Source organism: Eupeodes corollae, chromosome 1, assembly GCF_945859685.1.
Source record: "Eupeodes corollae chromosome 1, idEupCoro1.1, whole genome shotgun sequence".
Taxonomy (NCBI): Eukaryota; Metazoa; Arthropoda; class Insecta; order Diptera; family Syrphidae; genus Eupeodes; species Eupeodes corollae.
In genome coordinates, this window is record NC_079147.1 from 6,387,302 (window position 1) to 6,393,638 (window position 6,337).

A 6,337-nucleotide genomic window follows, 5' to 3' on the forward strand; every position below is an offset into this window, starting at 1 on the left:
ATGTTGTGATAACAACAACAACAACGAAGATGACACCACCCGCAAACAGCAGTGTGCAAACGCGTTGTCGTCGTCGTCGCGACGCAACGCCATGCACTTTTAAAAACAACATGATCTTATTTCATTCATTCATTTTTTTGTCAGTATTAATTTATTTAAAATAGTTCAGTAAGCATTTATTTTGTATAAAAGTAGGAAATTCACAATAATAAAGTTCACTTGCTATTAAAACGGCAAACTACCAGTTCGTGATTTTTACTTCCCCCCACCAGTGGTAAGGAGTTCAACTAACGAATTGTCGAAATTACAGACAATTCTTGCACAAAGTGCAAGTGCAGCAAAATAAAAGAACTTTTAACTTGAAGAAAAATCTTTTTTTGTTTGGATCTTGAGTAAGCAAGAAAGTTTCTTATAAGCTGGAGACAGGTGAAAGTTCTGTTCGTTTTTTTTCATGCACCAACAAATACAATAGCTGAAATCAATTTTCAAGTTTCTTGAAATTCAATGTGTTAAATCAGCTGTTCTGTCAGAAACCTACAATACATACATACTCCACAAATTCTTGGATACCTTCGGATTCGTTTTTTGACATCTCAGCTGTTTTTGATCAGCTGTTATTTTACACGTAGAACACTAACTACAAGGTATCCGGATACTCTATCTGAGATTGATCGCAGCCAATTTGTAGAAATTGTTGATCTGTCAATCTACCGATGTGTAGGTTCAAAAAACATTAAGAACTTAACTTGTAGGTAACTGCAATCTTTGTACGTACATTTTGACCAAGGCAACTTGTTAGTTCTTCAATTGTCATAAATTCAAAACTCGGAACTTTACTTCACAAAGCTCCATTTCCTGTTGGGCGTGAAAAACCAACCAAAAACATCAATGTCTGCAAAACACTAACTAAGCAAGCTACAAGCCCAAAACGGCTTGTATATTGTAATGCAATGAAATATTACTAATTTTTTGGCAACTTTATATTTAATATTTCAAAAGGGCTTAAGTGACATTTTTTGTTATTGGATTCTTTAAGAACACTGTTGACCAGCAAGGCAAGGTCTAACCATTTAATTAATGTAATATGAAAGCATTCCAAGATTCCAGCAGTTTTCATAATATGCACAGTTTTGAGCTAACGTACAATAGTTTAAAGGGGCTTTGGTTTCATTCATAAGAAATTGTGTTTTGTTTCAAAGAGATAGAAAATGAGAAAGTTTGCCAGACAAATAAAACAGACCAGTATATTTTCTGGCGTATTTCCTTCTGACGCAATTTCCGGGAGTCTATTATTACAATCATTTTCTGTTTAAGCCTAGTACGCTGCTGATGCGAAACGAAATTTCCCATACAAAAATGACATGACGAAATCATAAACGAAAAATTTCGCTGTGCTTTTCGTTTTTCAGTACGCTGCTGAACAACGAAATGTGTCATTTTAGTGGATAGCTGTACTAGATTTTTTAGTACAATTCTCCACTCTTTTCGTTCTCAATTTAATTGCCCGGTATATTAATTGCTTGCGAAATTTTGACGTTTAATTTATTTATTGGAAAAATTTGTTTACAAATCAAAATTGAAAATTGTTTACTCGGACTTTCGGTGTTTTTGTTTTTTGTTTTCCACAGCTGACAGAACTCTACACAAATATTTTTCCGTTGTGGTTTTCGTTTTAATTTCGCTCTACACTTGGAGACCACCGAAAAATTTCGTTTCGCATCAGCAGCGTACTAGGCTTTACTCGAAGATTGTAGCCTAAGCTAGTAAAAATAAAAATACAAAATTACAGTTTTGTGTGAATCTTTTGCAAATGCTTTCGGCAAAAATGAATCAACAAAACTTAAATATTGGAGAGAATTCTTGAATTTAAGGAACTTTGTACATTTAGGTACAAAATTTAGATAAATCAAAACAAAGTAAGGTTAACAAATAAGTTGGGAAGGAACTATAGTGCGGCATCCAAAGCAATTTTACCTTGAAAAGTTTGTGTACAAAAATAAAAAATAAGCATTCAAAAATAAAAGTGTGGTCATATCCATTAACGATAAACTATTAGTTTTGAATTCAAAGGAATTCGTATGAAAATTAAGAAAAAATTGAAGCTCACTTTAATTCTTTATATACCTGAATCGAGTTGAAATGAGTTTGATTCCCCGATCGAAATCAAGTCAAAATTTGTGAAGAAAAACCTGTGTGGAGGAGTTGGTTTTACAGATAATGCGTTATGGTCTATTTATTTGCATGTTTGTGTACAAAAAATATAGTCTTGTATTAATCAAAACAAATATTGCACATGGAGTAGGTATATTCTTATACACGAATCAAACTATGTATCTGAATTGTACTTCATAAGCAACCTAGAAACACTACTTGCATTTTAGAAAGTTCTGTCAAACTTAATCATTTTTAAATATTTTCGTGCAGTGGAAACACCAAACAGATTTATTCAATCTAAACCGAGATAAACCTTTGGTGGAAGCAAAGCAAAACTTAATTATCTTTCCTATTGTTTTATCTTGCAAAATAAGCCCAAACTAAATAACATCAACAGTGACAGATTCATTTATTCCCCAAAAGAAAACAGAGATACAAATGCTATATCAATCGTACCAAATTTTGAGAACGAAATCACATAAGATCCATTCGAGACTCGTATAAATGTCAAAAACCTATCCGTAGTAAGATCTACCTTTCCTTTTATCGGTAGTATTCACACTACGGATATTGTTTTTGTTATTCATGTAAAATCTTACTATTGATAGATTTTCAAACAAAACACGCGTAATTTTTACGTATACCAACAGGATTATTTGACTGCTTCTGGGCAAAATCAGAATAAATTTTATGATTAACAGTTAAAAAAAATCACCGAATATGCACAAACATTTTATTTCATTTTAAATCAAATATAAGAGTACAAGTGTGTTTATTTTACTCGTTTAATGTCTGATTTAAATGTGGCTTCTCCTAAAAAAGATAAAGTGGCTTAATTTATTAATTGTATATTTTTAAAGTTTAACATTTTCAATTAAGAATTTCGGCCTAATAATGACAGTACAATAATATTTCGTCACAAAAGATATTATTTACTACTTTAAAATATTTTCATTTGTCTCCAACGAAAACATGATTTTGGTTTCATCTGGTATCGGAAATTGTTGTGCAAAAAATTAGTTTTTGATGAACAAATCAAAATAAAAAACAGAGACTGGAATGCGAACCACACTTATAACTTCCCATCCCGATTGTCGATTTGTCTTGCTTAAAACTTTAACAAAATATTCATAACTATATTTTGTGTCAGATAAATAACTTTAAGTCAATATCTTTTTCCTAACACTTGAGTCGAAACCCATTTCTTATCAGACTTCTGTTTGTTTTGTTCAAAAAGTTGTCATTTGAATTTTTCTAATAGTTTGATTTTAACATCTATTTTTGGTAGGGAGATTTTTAGTCGAAAACACATTTTAATAGCATTTGTTGAATGTTTTTATTTCATATACAAACAATTACAGATTGGATTTTTCTAGGGAAAGTTAGTGCAGAATGATGGGTACTATTTTTCCAAGATTACTTTTATTTATTTTCAAGCCTCTCTAACGAAAACATTATGTTAGCTTTATCTTGAGTCGGAAATTGATTTTGCACAAAATTCATTCAATTCAAAAATCAAAAGGTTTCACTATGGGTAATGCAACATACATCCAATCGACCGATCTACGCTCTCTAAGTCTTATGATGCTATAAGTTATTTTATGTAAAAGAAACATACGACTATTTATTTGAAAAGTGCTTCTACCACGTTCAACTGTTTTTGGATTTGGTTAAACTTCAAGCTTCATAATATTGTAGCTGTTTAAAAAATTTAAGTCACTCTGCAATGCAATGCAATGCACTCTGTTCACCATAAATCTATTGATATTTGTCGTAAAAAGTACAATTATGATAATTTTAGCAAATTTAATAGTTCTAAAACGGTTTATAAATTTAATTTTCATAGTTTATCTTTGATGAATAATTGTTTTAGTAATAGTAATTGGTCAAATGAGTTTCTGGATAAAAATATACATGAAAAGTTCCACTGTTTTAAATTCTTTTTTAACAATGTTTTAAATGATTGTATTGCTATGTATAGCAGAAAAGTAAGCTCTCATCCGGTTTGGCAAAAGAATATTAAGTTTGAAAAAAGCTAAAAAATGCAGCGTTTAAAAAATATAAAGAAAAACCTTCCGATGATTCTTATGCAGTTTTTTCCTGTATCAGGAAAGAGTTTGTTTTCTTTAAAAATTTCTTTATTGTAATTACATTCATTCTATTGAATGGAAATTTATAAATACTTCACAAAGTACTACTTTATTTCCAACAACTATGTTTTTGGTAATAATAAAACTAGTGATCCAAAAATAGTTGTACGAGTAGATTTTTTCGGAAAGTTTTTTGAAAATATTTATAATCTTCTACATCTTCAACAATAAATTATCAATATATTAATTCCTTGTCATCTATTTTTGATTGTTCTAGTATAGAATTTGACTTAACTGATATTGAAGATGTTTTGCTTAAACTTTAACCTTCAAATACTGCAGATATATTAGGATTTTTCCCTATTGTTTTCTGTTATTGTGCAAATTCTCTTTCTGTTTCGCTATTACATCTATTCAATGAATCTATTTCCAATGGTATTTTCCTGAATGCGTGGAAAGTCTCTGTCATTGATCCTATTTTTAAATCTGGATCAAAAAACTTAGTAACGAAGTATAGAACAATATCTAAACACTCTGTTGTTCCAAAGCTTTTAGATAGCCTTGTTCAAGATAAATTTAAATCTACGAGTATAATGCAACATGTAAGTAAATATCAACATGGTTTATGGAAAGGTAGGATTCTAATCTAGTAGAATTCACAAATGCTATCATTAAAACTCTGGATAATTGAAAACAAGTTCAAGTGATTTATACAGACTTAGCAAAAGCCTTTAGTCGGGTTAATTTACACATTTTTTAAAAAAAACTTCAAGCGTATGGCTTCCATGGACCGATGCTTCAATGGTTTTCTTCATATTTACTTGGTCGAAACCAATATGTAAAGATCGGAGACAGTTTCCCAAAAGAGATTAAGGTAATTTTGGTGTTCCAAAAGGTAGTCATATGGTTCCTTCATTATTGTTACTTTTTATTAATGATCTTTTGAATGTTCTTAAAAATTCTGATTGCCTTATGTATGCGGATGACATAAAGTTCTTTTCTTGGATTTCTATAATTTATATGATTGTCTTCTGCTTCAAAATGATCTAAATTCATTTGTTGATTGGTGCAAGTCAAATGGTTTGTTGTTAAATGTTGACAAGTGTGCTTGTATGGCATACAATAGAACTTTGTTAAATATTATTCCAAACTATTCATTAAATAATTTACCGTTACAAGTTCTTTACTTGGATTCATAAAAAAAACTAATTGGAAACTTTACACCATTAAATCTTTATACTGCAGTATTGTGCGTCCTATTCTTGAATATAACTGTGTTGTTTGGAGCTCTACAACTGAGTTTTATAAAAAGAGAATTGAAAATGTGCAAACAAAGTTTCTCAGATTTGCTTTTCGAAATATTTATGAAAACATTATAGAATGTTTTCATTATTCTTATAATTCGAAAGGCCTATTACTTGGAATACAAACTCTTGAGTCGAGAAGAAAAATGTATAGTGTCATGTTTATTCGTGATGTTTTGACTTCAACTATTGATTGTGAGAGTTTGCTTAACTGCTTACATCTGTATACTCCTTCAATTTCTTTAAGAGCCAGACCGCTCTTGTCAATTGATTCCCATCATACGCTATATGGACAACGTGAACCGATTTCCGCAAGTTGTAATTTATTTAATATGTTTTATTTTAATTTGTTTTTATTTATTTTAATTTATATATATAAATGCCCAGAAACTTATTTAAAAGTCGATTATTCACTTTATTTATTTAATTTTTTTCAATTTTAAATTGTATATATAATATGTATTTAAAAATTGAATTGTATTATATATGAACTTAATTTGAAATCTGTTGAATGTAAATTCCTAGATTGGTTACTTAAATAAATAACCAATTAAACAAAAGAATGGTCTCACATTGATTAATTTAAGTCATAACTGATTGCATTCGAATGTTGCGAGAAAATGACTGCAATCTTGTTCTTGTGAAATTTATTATTGACTTATCCCAAAGTCTAAAGGTAAATTTTATGAATGAAATCTTTAAATTCAAGCTATTCAAGGTTAAATTCACAAAAGAATGCATTATTTTTTAAGTTTTTTTATTTTATGTACTAAAATAAGGTACTTCCTT